This window comes from Aythya ferina (assembly GCF_964211825.1).
Source record: "Aythya ferina genome assembly, chromosome: 1".
In the NCBI taxonomy this organism is placed as follows: Eukaryota; Metazoa; Chordata; class Aves; order Anseriformes; family Anatidae; genus Aythya; species Aythya ferina.
Window position 1 is genome coordinate 127,213,389 of NC_140296.1, and position 16,944 is coordinate 127,230,332.

At 40.6% G+C, this 16,944-nt stretch overlaps 1 protein-coding gene across 1 annotated transcript in view; it reads left to right on the forward strand.

The window, feature by feature from the left end:
- The first annotated feature begins 16 nt into the window (after nt 1–16).
- Nucleotides 17–16,944, forward strand: part of SYCE3 (synaptonemal complex central element protein 3) — a 42,756-nt gene continuing 25,828 nt past the window's right edge. The window contains exon 1 of the mRNA XM_084509602.1: nt 17–10,579. The gene's annotated coding sequence lies outside the window, so the exon portion shown is untranslated. The remainder of the gene's footprint in view (nt 10,580–16,944) is intronic.

The window sequence follows — 16,944 nt, forward strand, 5'->3', positions numbered from 1 at the left end:
CTTGGTCCTGACCCTGACCTGTGGATGGACTTCCTATCTGGACCTTGCACCCTCCTCACCACTGTGATGAGCCCTGTGGTCTAGGCTGGTGGCTGGGCCTGGCCACCATTCCTGGGCCTGCCCTGTGCCCCCCACAGGGACAAGGAAATGCAGAATTCACTGAGGGGCAGGCCTGCAATGGCAGTAGATTTGGGCTTCACAGAATCATGGTATCACAGAATACCTGAGGTTAGATGAGACCTCAGGAGGTCATCTGGTCAAACCCTAGGGCCACCGAAAGCTGTCTGCCCAGGATCATGACCAGACAGTTTTTGAATATCTCCAAGGAGGCAGACTGCACAACCTCTCTGGGCGTATCCTTATGGATATTTGTATGCTGACAGAAAAAGAGCCCTGCTGGGAGCAGGCAAGCCCAGCAGGTGCTGTCTGCTCATAGCACAGCCACTCCAGGACACAAGGCAATGGTGAGAATCGCATAGCTTCCCCCACCTCACTCATCCTTCCAGGCTGTGGGGCCAGGCCAAGCTGGGCACTGGAGCATGCCTGTTCCACTGTGGCATCACAAATGTTGGTTTGTGCCGGTACTGCTAGCCAGGATGGAGCCAAAGTACTTGTTATAGGTTAACCCTGGTAGGCAGCTAAGCACCACACAGTTGGTCCCTCACTTTTCCATCTCCACCTCCAGTGGATCGGGGGAAGAGTAAAAGCATGAAAAACTTGTGGGTTGAGATAAAAATTATTTAATAAGTGAAGAAGTGGAAGAAAGAGAAAACAAAACGAGATGCAAAGTTAATCACTCTCCACTTCCCATGGGTAGATGGATACCCAGACAGTTCCCAAGCAGAAGATGTCTAACTGACCTAAAACCCCTCCTCCCCCTGTTTTTTGCTGAGCATGATGTTACATATTATGGAATATCTCTGTGGTTAATTCAGGTCACCTGCCTGATTGTGTCCCCTCCCAACCTCTTACATACCTCCAATCTGTTCAATGGGGGGACAGTGAGAAAGAGAAATCCTTGACACTGTATAAATACTGTTTAGGAATAGCTAAAACATGGATGTGTTATCAGCACTGTTTTGGTCACAAATCTAAAATACAGCACCATACAAGCTACTATGAAGAAAATTAATTCCATCCCAACCAGACCCAGAGTTGTGCCAATGCTGACAAGAAGCATCCTTCAGCTTTTGTCATGGCGTCTGTAGGCTGCACATGGAGTGGGCGAGAAAGTTGCTTTAAGCACCAAAGTCAAGAACTGTAACACTGAAACTCACAGGAACAAAATTTATTAGGCCCAACAGGATATTTTCTTCCCCACTGTGTTAAAGGTAGAGCCACGGTTTGAGGTTTTGCTGTTTGTACTGAGGTCTATCAGAGACAGTAATTCATCCTGCACCATGTAAACACAGAGCCTACACTTAGCAAAGCTTCTGTGCTTATAAACACTACCAGGACTAAAACAAATCCCCTCTGTATATCATAATGGTGCTGTGACTCCAGCTAGACAAAGATCTGCTAAAAGCTTAGACTACCCACTGAAATTCAAAGTAGTTGCAGTTTTCAGCCTTGAATTTTAGCTTCAAATGTAGTGCATGTTTTACTCTTTAGGCTATGATGTTCTCTGCTGGCTGAAGTAGAAAACCACTATGGAGTTGTATCTGACCAACCAGACCTCTCCCACTCCCCCTCTCATGCTTTTTCTAGGAAAAAGGCATATCAATGATCCTTGTATGCCTCTTACCTGCCACGATGCTTGCATGTTTGTGTCAGTGCCATTCACGAAAGAAATAGCACACTTGCTGAATATGGTATAACTGGTTCATATGTGAAATGTTAGCCTATGCTTAAAGGTTGTCACCTTTATTCTCCTGTCATGCCAATAAGGTTATAAAAACTGGATTTGAGCAAGGCCTGGTAGAAACTGAGGGCTCAGCTGGTTAAGAGAGGTTGGGTAATTCATACACTGTATTGGTCACTGTCACTGCACCTGGGATGTTCTCTCCAGTGATCTTGATGCTTCTTTTCAAAGAAAACATTCTCTTGGGACAGAGAATATCAGAGAGTATCTAAGGAAAAAGATGACCTTGGGAATTAGGGTGTCACAACACCACCATGAAGCAGATCTGGACTAATGTAATGGGTCCCAAATTATGTTAAATACTCATCTTTTCATTCCCATAAAACAATCATGTCCAAGATGAAAGAAACACTGATTAAAACAGAAATAAAACTACCGGAGGGAGGAACTTCAGCTTACTCCTGTCACTCAACCTCTGACAATCAAACACTCCCCCAGGATGTGCCACAGAGTGTGACTAGAGAGCTCATTGCTGCCAGGGCACTTGTGGGACTGACCCAGTCTCAGAGACCATGAACAGTGACTGCCCCAGCCTGTGCTGCCAATGTTTAGGAGGATGTTTCAAGTCCCATGGTATTTCTGTTCCTGGAAGCGTGCATGAGCATAGCTTAATCCTGGCTATATCTGTGTTACAGGAATTAGTTAACATTCTCCTGAAAAAGCTGGATTTTGCAGCATCTTTTTGTGAAGTAAGGATGTGATTCTCCCCGATTTTGCAGCCTGGCCAACGTCATTTGGATGTTGTGTTTTTGTTTGGGCTGTTAAAAAGTGATGTAAATAGTGATACATGAAAACAGCAGGAGAACATTAAGATTTTCATTTTCAAATGAAGGCATTGCTAGAACTGCATTAAGGTGGAATGCTCTGGATTAGTAGCTGAAGGAAAAATTGATCTGATTCATCTCCTGTCAACTTTTTATTTTTATCTTGCAAGCTTAGAAGAAGTCTTTGTCAGAGCCTAGGACCTTGTTCTGTTGTTCATTGACAAATCCTCTCTAACCATCTGAGCAGTCTTCTGCAGCGTCCACACCCCACTTGGGAACCTGGAGAGCTTTCAGGAGGTAGTGATTCATGTTACCTATTGTAGGACATTCTCTCACTCCTTGGTGTGCCTAACCGCTCTTGAGAAAATTCATAAGATATTTTGGTCAGCATACTAGTCTGCTATTTGACATCTTTGGAATAGTTGTCCATGTAGCACCATACCTTTAGGTACTGACATTTACATCCACTGGAATGTAAATCTATGTTGTTTGCAGAGAAAGTAAGTCTTGGGTGAAAGCATCCCTGTTCAGTGTTCACAGCATGTACAACCTGTACATGGCAAGTCTCACAGCTGCCACCAAATCTACAGGCTGCCACCTTCCTGCTGGAAATCTGGCTTTTCTCTACCTGTTATGAGCTATTCTGCCACTGCTCAGCACCATCAATGACAGTGACAGAGAGACTGACAGAGAGAGCAATCTAGAAGCACAAATGGTCTACAAGAAGGTGACAGCTGCCTGCCGGATTTGAGAGTGTCTCCTAACATGTCAGGGAGATCAGCAGTTGATGGTATATATTCTCATCCAAGCAGAGTTCTCTTCCATGAATTAAACCCTTTACTTTTTGTTTAGTTTGTAGCAAAGACAGATTCTGTGACTTCTGTCTTCCAATATCCTCATATTCCTCCACTAGCAGCTGCCCTTTTTCCCCTGAGAGTGCAGCAAGGTTTGCAGGAACAGAAAACACACCTCAGCCTTTGATGTCATTGCCTGTCCAGCTGCCTTCTGTCTCACAGGAGGTGACAGAAGGCTGAGGTTTTTTCTCATCCAGCAGCAGCATCTACCTCCATTACCTGGAGTTAGAAGACACTTTGCTGCCAAATATGCAATGAGCAGGATAGTGTGAAATGGGGGAAGAGGAGAGAGGATGAAAATTCATCACATCAAATAGACAAATGCATTGCACATCCATGAACACATCAAACACCACTTTGACCACATACACAGAAACATAGGCTACATCCTGCACCTCATGCTGGAAATATACATACGTACCTCTTCCACCGTGCTTCTTCACACTGCATCAAATGCACATGTATCTTCACATGCTGCACTGGCCACAGTACAAATATTACCATTTTAAAACCCTGGCATGTCTTTAGTTGTACCCCACACCATAGTGAATTTGCATACATTCCCATAATACACCAATAACAAACATGTGCTTTCTGTGGCAGGCCATATCACAGCAGATATGCAACACCTTACCAGTCCAGCATATTCAGCTGTAGTGCTAGGTAAGCAGAAGGGATGTAATGGAGACAGTGATATATGCTATTCACAGGATATAGTTCAGCTCCCCACACAGACAGCACATATGGAAAGCACTGCAGAAATGAAAGAAAAAAGATGGACACACACACAGAATGTGACACTTTACATGCCTGGAGTACAGCCACACCATTAAGTATAGCACATCTGGACAAATGAGAAGGAAATACAGCAAAACTTACCACACAGCTGTGCTCACAGGCTTTCATCCAGTCCTTAGGATGATGGAAAAATACACTCCATGCAATAACGTGCATTCAGTGCAACTGGAGCCAACACTCATGTGGCAAAATAGGCCATAAAGAAGTGGAAATCAGTAGGAAAACACAGGATAGAAAAAATGCACAGAGTAATACATAGTCATGGGCTTCAGGTGGTTACAGGACAATTTGCATGGGCAAAAGGAGTGAGAAAGGAACCTGGAGAGATCAGAAAAGATACCTGCAATCTACAGCCACTAAACACCTGCCTCTTTTCTATGGAGTGCCAGGTCACAGGAAACCTTGTAGGAGAGGAGCACACTACCTACAGCTGTACTTTAGAGGTGAAATAGTGATCCCTCTTTCCTCTATCATTTTCAAATGAAGATGAAAAATAGCGTCTGGAAAAGCAGGACCCTTCTGATAGGGACTAGGGTGGACTGGGAGAATAGGATGGAGGCATAACTAGACTATTGGCAGTTTGTGACGTGCAGGTGGAGGTGGTAGCCTTGCAGAGCAAGGTGTGGGAGGAGACTAGTGGAAGGGCTGCAGGATATGAGTGAAACTGGCAGAACTGTGTGGGAAGTGCAGCACTGGAATAAAAGAATGGCTCCAATGAAGGAGTGAAAAGACATAGATGGCTTAAACTAATAGGAAATGTATTGCAGAAAAACGTTCTTCTAGATCAGGTGTATGGTGGCTCCAACAGGTACTTGTGCATTCAGATTGCTGCAACTAGTAGCAGAAAGACAACTGCACATAGAGCTCATTTGCAAAGATGAGCATCTGGTGAAGCTGTGGTTATTTAACTACCTCTCTCTCCATCTAGTTCTTTCATGCATAGTCATTACTACAGCCAAGCTCCCTGGCATCACACACAAACGTTGTGGCAGAGTGAGGAAGTAAATAGTTGTCATAGGCGTGGTCCCTCTTTTTCTTAAGAGGTATTCTTGGCCCATGAGCAAAATAATCATATAGTCAAAGGAGGCAATCACCATGTACAGTCAATCACCATGCAGATATTAAAGGTGATAGAGCCAAGTATTTCACCCTGGAGAGAAGGCTTAGCGGGGACCTCATCACGGAATTCCAGTACTTTAGGCACTAAGGGTGCCTAAAAGAGGATAGAGGCTCTCTCTTCACAGAGAAGAAAAAGCTGCACCATGAGAGGTTTTGTCTCGATATAAGAAATAATATATATATATTTCTTTACAGTGAGAATAATCAGCCACTGTAATAACTTCCTCAGGGATGTGCTAGAATTCCCATCACAGGGAGCTTTCAATATTCTTGTGGAAAGGGTGCATCTAGGCTCCTTTTCCCCACAAAAGCCTGGGCCTGATGATCTTTCAAGGTCCCTTCCATCCTGCACAGGTCTGTGGTTCTATTTAGGAGAGATCAACCTGAATATAACAGGCAAATGCATTACTTGATGAATGTAAGTGAAAATTATGTAATGATGCTAATTCAATTAGAATCTGAAATAAATATTTTTCAATTTTACTGTGGTTGTTCAGAGATAACATTGGAATATTTCAGGTCTCGTGCACATTTTATTTGCTCCAAGGGACATAGAAAAGGAGCGGTGATGGGTCTGATCATATTTACTTTTCATTATTTTGCATTTATTTGGTATGTTTCGTATGATAGTCATTAAAAAAATACAGATCTATTCAGCCTCACAACAGCCCAGAGAAGTAGTACTTATTGTCTCCAACCTGCAGATGAGGAAACAGAGGCACAGAGATGTGAACTGTCTTGCTTTGTGGCCATTTATGGCCACACACCAAATTAGAAGCAGAGTCAGAAAAAAGGAAAACAGAAGAAGAAGAAAATAAACAAACAAAAAAAGCCTTATTCCCCTCATCTCTAGCACTTCTAGTAACATGATTATATCCACCAGACAGAAAATTTGAAACATGGATTCTCTATATCCATATTATCTTTCATTAATGAAAGAAACTCCTCATTGTATTTGAGAACACAGCCACATAACATTTTGGTGTTCTGCCATTTGCAGACTGGAAAAGCTCTGATTTCTTTGCCAGAACCAGCAACAAGAAGGTAGCTCCTATTCTGACATACTGCCAAGAAAACACTGCAGAATTGTCTTTGAGCAACAGCTCTGTTCAAAGCTCTTTGATACATTTATCAGTGCCTTCTTTCTCTCAAACAAAATAACAAGTCACAGTGCAAGCCTGGTGAAAAAAAAAAAAAAAATGCATCTTCTTCTTGTCATTTACATTTTGTCAGACTTTTTGGCAACTTACAAGTATTTAGTATGTGTTCCTTTTTTCTATTATGGAGATGCTTCGTAAAATTTGCAAAAGGATTCAAATGGTTTAGAAACCTCATAAAAAGTAGAGATCAAGAGACAAAGTGAACTAGTCTAACCCAGTGCAAGTGAAACAGAAACCTCCCAGCCATTCTGGTTTTCAGATAACTGTTACAAGTATTTTCTTTTACAAACTTATTTCAGTCAAATTACTCAAATATCCACTGATTATGTAAGGTATTTATTTGTCTGCCTGATGGCATGTAGGAGTTGTGAATCTCCAACATGTAGAAAAGACATTGAAACGTCATCCTACTGGACAGATTTAGTCCTGTTAGTGCAGGACCCAAGACACCAACATCAGTAGGATAAACAGTTATGAAGTCAACAGGCTATAGCCAAAACTTGACTCTTCTGGGGTTTACACTATGAAGGAGAATATCCTTATCCTTTCAGGTAGATGTCACAAGAGCTCTGTTTGTTGAAACTACCAAAAGCATGAGTCAAATTAATATAGCCTCCCAATGTAAAGAGCAAGACTCTCTTTTGTCCAGCCCTGCATGTTGACTTTTGTACTGGTCTATCATACCAGTGTAGGAAAAAGAAGTGTGAAGCTGTTTGGTACTGAAGCATTAGTCCCTGCTGCATCTTTCTGCTGCTGGAATTCTGCACTGCAGTGTTTTCTGGAGAATCTGGACAGATGCCTAAGACAACTTTTTTTCCCATTCAGTCCAGAAAGAGCATTGTATCCTCTCACAGGACAGCTAGGACATAACTGTCTGTCTCTGCATATATGTTTGAATGTACATGTGTGCTATATGTGTAAGTTAACAACAGTGATATATTTAGAAAATTTAAAAAAAAAAAAAAAAAGTAGACTTCAAATGTTATTCCTTTCTTTCATGCAATCTTTTGACCTTTTAATCCCATTAAAGACCACTCATTATTTCCCAGAAGGAAGGGAAAAAAATGTGGGTTTGCTCCTTTCCAACCCACTTTTCATTTTGTAAATGTCCATCTTCTCTCCAACTTCTGCCATGCAAAGAGCTTCACATCACCATTGCTCACAGGCATGTCAACAGAGAAAGCTAGGGTGGCAAGGACAGTAACTAATAAGCTTCCCTGGAAAGGGAAGTAACAACGAGCTTCTAAATGGAAGGGAAAAGCACCAAAAGAGACATAAAGGACTTAGTGGAAGAAAATTCTAGATGCTTGATTCTGCTTTCACTGATACTACTGAATAATTTCATGTTAGCAGACTGCATTAGAAAGCAGAGACAAGATTCTGCTCTAAACTACATTCATGGCGCTGACGTTGGTAGAGTTGCACAGGGGCAACTGACATTGATATCTTGGCTTGTCTGCAAGCACCAGCTTAAACTGTCTCTCCTTCTCCAGCAAAAGAACATGTAATTTTAAAAAATAAAATAAAATAATAAAATTAAGTTAAATTAAATTAAAAATAAAGTAAAATTAAATTAAATTAAATTAAATTAAATTAAATTAAATTAAAAAGTTTTCTTTGTGCTAAAAAGAGTTTAAGCAAGTATTGTTTTCCTATTGACTTTAACACTTTTTTAACTTAGTCAAAAAAGTTTGCATCAAAATAGCTGGGAGTTGTTTCAACTAAACCTGTGCATTATCACTAAATATTATTCAATTTATCTTTTGTACAAAGAGATAGTAGTAGATTTCATAATTACCCAATTTCATTATTATTTGCAAACAGAACCAGAACAACACAATTAATTAGCTACCTGTGTAGAAGATTTGAAGACAAACAACAATATACCAGTCAAGGAGAAATAATATTTAAAAAAAACAAAATGATTTTAGCCTTTTTCTGACCCGAAGAAAAATGAAAGTAAAATATACATTAATTAAAAATACTAAGATAGAAGTCTGAAGAAATGTTATGTTTAATTGAAGGGAAGGTTTATTTCAAATAAATTATTTGCTGTTAGTTAATTGCTGTTGGCGAGCAACATTTTAAAGGTCCAAAGCGCTAAGAACTGCTAGGTCTGGCAGAATGCTGCTTGTTCACATCTGCTCCTGTAGGAAGCTGATAAGCAAGGAATATTTTATGCACATGATATTTTCTTTTACTTTCCAAAATAGCTGGAAAAATTAACACTCTCATAAGTTCTCAGATGAAAATCAAGTTGAAAATTCCACTCCAAAATATAGCTGAGTATTGGAATAAGTGGATATTCCACACTTTCGATACCTACAATGCTGGAAAAATTTAAGCTTTTTGTGTCCAAGAAAAAAACCTGTTCCTGTCCAAAGGTGATTTTTTTTTTTTTTCCTTAGCGGGAGTTCAAAATGAACCCTAGAAAGCTAGGTGGTAGTGTGCAAGTCCCCATCACAAATACTTTAGCATATTGGATGGTCCCAAACTCCATTCATATTTCACTTCCCATTTCAGCCATAATCATATATCAGACTGGAAAATGCTGTTGAGAAGTAATTAATACTGGATTTCAGACTGGATAGATCCCACTCTATGACAACCAATTTAAAAGAATAAAAAGCAAGTCTGATGCGTCTGCTTTTGTGCTGTCAGCTGGGAAATGGTGCAAGATTTAGAAAGCAGGCTGAGAACTAGGTGTTAAAAAATGATCTGGGTGCACTGATATTTTATGACAGGTTTTATTGGCCAGCAAAGCATTAGATATGATCTGCTTGGCTAGGTGTGATACATGTCCCCATGTCAGGGTGTTTGCAGCCCTCAAACTCCTATTGAACACTATATCAGATTATTAACAGATGGCTGTTAACAGCTCCTGAGAGCTTCCCCCCTACATTTCCAAGCAACTACGCCTTCAGTGAAGATGTCTGCACAGCTTTAATTAGCCAGGCCATACAAAGAAGTCAGATCACAGTGCAAAATTCTTTTCTGGCTTTATGACAAATATTGTCAAATGAAATGCACTACAGCTACAAATCTTTACCAAAGAGTTGGATTTTCCACACATTTTTTTTATTTTTTTTTTTATTTTTCCCTCCAGGGTTTTGTTTCCTGACACTAAATACACAGCAGGACTGCTTCAAATTATATGTTTTTGTGAGAAAAATTCAGCCCCTTTTAGGCTTTTAACATATTACCAGCATTCTAGAACAGAAAGCTAACAAGGTTTCCACAAACTAAGTCATTAGGAGAGATCATCAGGTGGCATTGTGCTTGTATGTGTATTTATCAAAATTAAAAATACATATATTAAAAAAAAATAAGGTTTAGGCATCAGTCTAACAAAACTGAAAATAACTAATAATAATAATAATAAATTTAAAAAAAAACAAACAAGCAAGTAGGTGATGGACCAGTTTCCCATCTTGACATCTGTGGTAACACATTTTTGTAGCAATACCCGGGTAACCACTTTCAGAAACAGAACTATACTTTTGCAGATTTCCTTTTGTGACCACCCTCCCCTGGCTTGGCACCTTTTCTTAATATAACATTATCTTAATCACACCAATGCCTTCTCAAAATGCATTTGATCTCTGTACTTCCTGAAGAACTGGGGACTGATGGTCACACTCCGTTTCTGAATTTTAGACTTGTTAGTGTTAGGTCGGAGGTTGGATTCAGTGACCTTGCAGGTCTCTTCCAACCTAGATGATTCTGTGATTCTATGAATGCAGCATGTTCTTTTCCCGTCCCCATCCCTCTGATGCCCAGTGAAGCAACTTGACAGTGCACAATGCCTTTACAACAATGCTGTGCCAAAATATTTATTTTTCTCTTAGAATGTATAAACATCGCTTTTCCTTCCAGAGCCCAAGTAATTTCCCATCCCTACAGTGCTGCCAGTATAATTTGTGGATCTAATAGTTGTGGTAAAGACACAAATGTTAAAGTGCGGTAAAGGCACAAGTAGCTCAGACCCTTCCTTTTATTCCTCAGGCTCTACAGGGAAAACAGGTAAGAAATTTCATATGCTGGTATATTCTGGTATATTCATGAGGCGTTGTCATACATATTAAACAGTAGAGTGCTCCTAAGAGGCTGCAACAGCACCCATATGAGAGGCATTTACATGCCCAGAATCCTGCCTGGGGAGAAATACGGAAAACAACAGTATTTATCAGAAGGTATTTGAACTACCTTTACTATTTCTCTCACATGCTGTATTAGTTTCTGTAAGTCAAAATGAATAGCTATTAAAGAAAACCAGTGAGCACAAAGGAGTAACATCTGCAAAATGTTTATTAATTACTGATTTGATTATGCTTTTAAAGTAAATTCCTTTTGTATCTGTATGATAAGCACAGTCACAGAAGGGCTCTCTGACTGGAGAGTAAGTTGCAGTGTGTGGCGTAGGGCCGAAGATTCTGTTTTCTGTACTGTAAGGTACAAAAATCTGGAAAATTGCTGAAATGCCTGCTGAAATTTTTTAAATTCTCCCAAGGTGACTGAGATGAACATTTTGAAAAGCAGAGAGGCTACAACTGCTGTAGGATTTTTTTCTAGGTATGTTGTATCTCTTAACCCTAGTCTCAGTAGCATGATTTTCTCTGCTTATTGTGGGGCTTGCCTTAGAAAGCCTTTGTTCACAAAGATGAGCTAGTGCTTATGTATAGCCAAAGGAACAAAGGTCTTCTGTTCTGAAAGCAGCTTGGTGTCCTATGCAATCCTGTTTCATCTGAAATCTGAAACTGGAATCAGGAATCAAATACAACTTTTATATTCTGCTACAAAAGACACACTAAGAAATGGTACATTGCTTACTTCTCTAGATAGACCTTGAGTCTTTGAGTTTATAAGAATTCAGCATGCAAGAAGCAGATGGGAGAACCATACCAGGCTCTGCTCCTTCACAGCAGAGAAAAAAGCAGTTAAAGTTAATATTCTCCAAAGAGGGAGCCCAAGAGTTGTCAATGCTGCTGTAGTTTGCACTACATAATACATCCCCGGATTGCTTCATAGCCCTGGAAATGGGGACTAGTAGGAACAGAGGGTAAAGCCCGTCAAAAGGAAGACTTTATGGTCATGGTACTGGGAGCTGAGGAAGACAAAGTGGTGACAAAGGAGAAAAATATGAAGCAGGACAAAGACCGTATCAGTGACACACTCCTGATTGATGTATGTAGGCCTGGGACTTTGGAGAAGTTTCTAGACTCCCAGTCACTCAAAGGAAGTATACAGTCTGTCTAAGGAAAGCTCCAGGTATCCTGAAACAAGGATTTCCTTTTTAAACAAAAACTTCTTTGACATAAAGAAATATAGTTATGTTTCCTCTTATATGTTCACTTAACTCTTCAACAGTGACTAAGCTCCCAGCTCTACACGATGCATTGCACATTCTGATAGTGTGCATGTCTGCATTTTCTACAGCAAACACCAAGGGCAACGGTATTGCCAACCATTCCATTCAGGGAAGTGGTTGAATCACCATCTCTGGAGGTCTTCTTAAGAAATGTGTAGATTTACAACTTAGTAGCATGGTTTAGCGGTGGACTTTAGTACTAGGTTAAAATTTGGGCTAGATGACATTAGAGGTCTTTTCCGAACTGAATGGTTCAATGATTTTATGATTCTATACTCACACCCTTGCTTTGCTGCTTTGGATGGTGGGTGAACTACTTGGTAACAGTACCCTGCATGTCATCATTGACAGTGTGATGATCCCCACATTTCCCCCATGGCACTCTGCAGCGATTCACCATTTCTCTGTTTACACCTCACAGAGTGTACTCTGAGCAATAATGTGTTGCCACCCCTGAAACCTCTAAATCTTGGTGAGACTGATTTATTTATGGGGAAAAGGAAATGCAAGCAGCTTTCTGAAATCCTGTAGGGGAACAAACAATATCTCACACCTCATTTTTGGTAAGTAGATTCCAGGGAAGGGGCCATGAGTGGTGAGTCCAGGACAGAGACATTCTCTTCTGATTTAACTAATAATGTTCAATTAAAAGCAGTACTTGCTATATAAATTCTGACCTAGGACTCTTCAACAAAAGTCTCACTTTGCAAGCCAACAGGTCCTATGAAAGGCTACAGATACCACCCCTACAACATTCTCATTTTGCAGCAAAGGCAGAGCTCTGAACAGGAAGAAGGACTCACTCACTTTACACACCTATCAAATACTAACCCCAAACAAGCTCTCTGGCAGAGAATTTCAAATTTCACAACATGAAACAAACCAGTTTGCTGCTGCTTTTACCAGCACTCCTAGACAGGAACGTTTGCAGACGAGATTCTTGGGGAAACATGGCCTCACTGAAGTCAATGCAAAAAGCCCCTTATAAAAAACACATACTTCTAAAGCCACTTTTATAAAGTCTTATACAGTTCCTATCACAACTTTAAGCTGTAGAAATAGTAATATGAATTCTATTTATGGAATAATTTATATTGTAATGATACTAACGTTATGGTGTACTAATGCCTTATGATCTGTGAAAGTGCCTAGAATTGCCTGAATCCTGTAAAAAATGAATAGAATATGTACTTAAGTGGATTTTGTCGGAAAATTATTTGCTTTGTTGTTAAACTATGGATGTACTCAGCTCTGGTGAGGCCGCACCTCGAGTACTGTGTTCAGTTTTGGGCCCCTCGCTACAAGAAGGACATCGAGGTGCTTGAGCGGGTGCAGAGAAGGGCGACGAAGCTGGTGAGGGGCCTGGAGAACAAGTCCTACGAGGAGCGGCTGAGGGAGCTGGGCTTGTTCAGCCTGGAGAAGAGGAGGCTCAGGGGTGACCTTATTGCTCTTTACAGATACCTTAAAGGAGGCTGTAGAGAGGTGGGGGTTGGCCTGTTCTCCCACGTGCCTGGTGACAGGACGAGGGGGAATGGGCTTAAGCTGAGCCAGGGGAGTTTTAGGTTAGATGTTAGGAAGAACTTCTTTACAGAAAGGGTTGTGAGGCATTGGAACAGGCTGCCCAGGGAAGTGGTGGAGTCACCATCCCTGGAAGTCTTCAAAAGACGCTTAGATGTAGAGCTTAGGGATATGGTTTAGTGGAGGGCTGTTAGCGTTAGGTTGGAGGTTGGACTCGATGACCTTGAGGTCTCTTCCAACCTAGAAAATTCTGTGATTCTGTGATTCTGTGATTCTGTGATTCTGTGATTCTGTACTGAAATGTCTTGGAATAAATTATGCAGCCCTACAGTATCGTCGAATTAAAATTAGTGAAAGATGAAGTAGTGCTAATATAAAGTAGAACGAAGTTTAGGAAAGAAAAACAAAATAAAACAAGTAAACAAAAACAAAACAAACAAACAAAAACAAACACGACGTTTTGGTGTGAGAAAATGCAATGATGTCCAAGTTCCAGCAGGTGGCAGCTGAGTACGGGTTTTTGAGTCATAAGTGGCCCCCTCGGCTCTCAGGCGGGGGACAACTTTTCCTTCCCACTGGGCTCAACAGGGAACCCAAGGTTTCCAGAGAGAAGAAGCTATACAGCATGGACCTTTGCTCTGCACATCTTTGGAGGGACTCACCTGCAAAACTGCAAATAATCTTGCCTGTTTTCATTGCAAACCTCGTACAGGATTTATTGGACTCAAAAATACTACAACCCCATCCTACAGGAAAGATGGAGAGAGACTCTTTATAAGAGAGTGTAGCAATATGACAAGGAATAATGGCTTTGAACTAAAAGTGATTAGATTTAGTTTAATGTAAGAAATTCTTTCTTATAAGGGTGGTGAGGCCCTGACACAGGTTGCCCAGAGAAACTGTGGATGCCCCATCCCTGGAAGTGTTCAAGGCCAGGTCAGATGGGGCTTTGGGAAACCTGGTCTAGTGGAAGGTGTCCCTGCCCATGGCAGGGGGCTTGGAACTGGGTGATCTTTAAGGTCCCTTCCAACCCAAACCATTCAAAGATTCTGTGATTCTATGACTGAAATCTCCCACAGTTTAGATTGCTAGGTAGTGGAAATGCAGATAATACAGAGTCTTTCAATACAAGAAATTGTTGGCTACTGTAAGGAATTCTCTGGGCTTAGTAAATTAAAATGGTTGCTCTTTAGGTTGCTCTGTCTTGTGCCATTGAAAAGATCTAAAAGAGATATTTTTCATCTTAAAGATTTCCTCCTCCTCCCTCACTCCATTTTGTGCTATGTGTGGTTCAAGGGTCTGGCAAATCTGTTCCAGCTTCCAGCACAATTCTTTATGAGTGTGCTGTGGAATACTACTGAGATGTTTTCATAGAAAGTGTTAGGAATCTGTTGCTTTCAATATTTCAAGCTCAGCCAGACAAAGAATGTAGCAACTGTAATATAAAACATCTCTCTGGGAGCAAAACAAGCTAGTACATTTATTTCCAAGTAATTATACCAAGCACTTAACTCACAAAATTGAAATCAATTTTGCATACAGCAGAAATCATATAAAGGATAAACACTGACTTGAGGAAGAACTTTAGTCCTATTTTACGAATCTGAGGCTTCATCTAGACAGATGCTTGAGGGAAGAAGCATCAGACTTATCACACTTCTCAGCAAGCTGGATCTAAATTCTGCCCACCAGTCCCTGAGTTCTTTACTGTTCAGTTGCCACTGACCACACAATCTAGGGCAAGATTTTCTTCATTTAAAACACTGATTTTTGAAACAAATTTGAATATAGAAAGCAAGGTTATATTCAATGAGAGGTTTTATTCTTATAAATCAATATAAGAAATCAAGTAATTAAACAGATTCAAACAAAATGAAACTAAATGCTGTTCACCAGAGTATTTCTGTGCAGAAATTACAAAACTCAAAAGGTATAGGTTACAGATAATTCAACTTGTCTCTGGCTCCTCTGTCTCGTCATGTAGTAAAAACCACATCAAATCCACAATTTAAAAAGACAGCAATAGCTTACAGAAAATGTTTCTTTTGAAGATATTAACTTAAAGATTCAGGAACTATTTGCTTCACAGAAGGATTTGTTGCCTGAATAGATTGCTCATATAAAGGAATGACTAATAAGAATGGCAATGAGGAAGATCTAAGTGCTTCTCTTTCAGGGGTCTGGAACACAAGTCCTGTGAGGAACAGCTGAGGGAACTGGGGTTATTTAATCTGGAGAAGAGGAGGCTCAGAGGAGACCTCATTGCTCTCTACACCTACCTTCATGTTCCTGCTCTGTTCCACAGAAGCAGCTCTGAGGTGGTGAGGCAGCCCCTGCAGCAGAACTAAGCTGTCCCAGCATTGGCCCCTTGGTGCTCCAGCTGACTAAACAGGTCTGTCCTAGATTGAGCAGTGCACGGGGGAGATTTTTTAACTTTTTTTTTTTTTTTTGATCATTTAATTTAAAAGAATAACCATGCCAAAAAACATTCCTCAAAAGTACTATCCAATGTCATTCTTTCCTCTACAGGCATCACAGTCAGGCAGAAAAGTACTGTTTGAGGGGGAATCATCCTCAGGGTGGGAACGGAGATTGACATCAAACCACAGGGTTACTGTGGAGGTGCCACATTCAGATTAACATACACTACTGTTCATCAGAACTAATTTGCTCAGACAGTGTCTCACTGTCATGGTACCACAGCCTCTAGCTCCAGTACTAAGGGGAGTGGGGGGGTTGGGGGGTTGTGTTGCCTCCCACTCCACAGTGTACACATACGGTATCTCTGGAGATGAGACGCCAAATGGTGGGAGATGGTTTGTAGACAAAGCCTTAGTATATTGGGTGATAAATCCAGATAAATGAACTCAACCAATTCTAATTCATGTAATACAACTTTCAGCTACTTTTACTGTCCTGATGCTCATGCATTCTCAGTAACATCAAAGTCATGCTTTCTCAGTAACAGCAACTTGTCCGATGGAAGTATTGTGAATCTGACAGTTAAAGTTCAGGAGCGAAGTCCATTCTTCCAGTTCTGTGGCTGCATTTCACACTAAGAAAGCAGGGGCTGACTGAATTAAGCAGACAATTCTGCTATCTTGGGGAAAATTACAGTGTAATATGAAAAAGTCAATATTTTCTATGGGAACAAACCCATTCTTCTCCACTTAACAACTGTAAAACATTTTCACAAAGACCTCAGTGGTTTCACTAACGAGGAATTCATGCATGAGTCTATGCTGATCCTAAAAATCCCATGCAAGAATGGAGACTGACATGAGGAAAAGGTTTCTATATAAACTATTTTAATTATCATGAACTGCAGGGCATCTACGCATGTTTAATTCATCTATTCCACTATGAAACTCAATCAGATTTAGAGTCAGTAACTTCCAAACCTGTATGAACTAACCTGGGGAAAAGGCTGTCAAATCATCATAAGAATGCACATGCTGAGACTCAAGCCACTTTAATGAAATGTAAATGATTTTAGACCTTA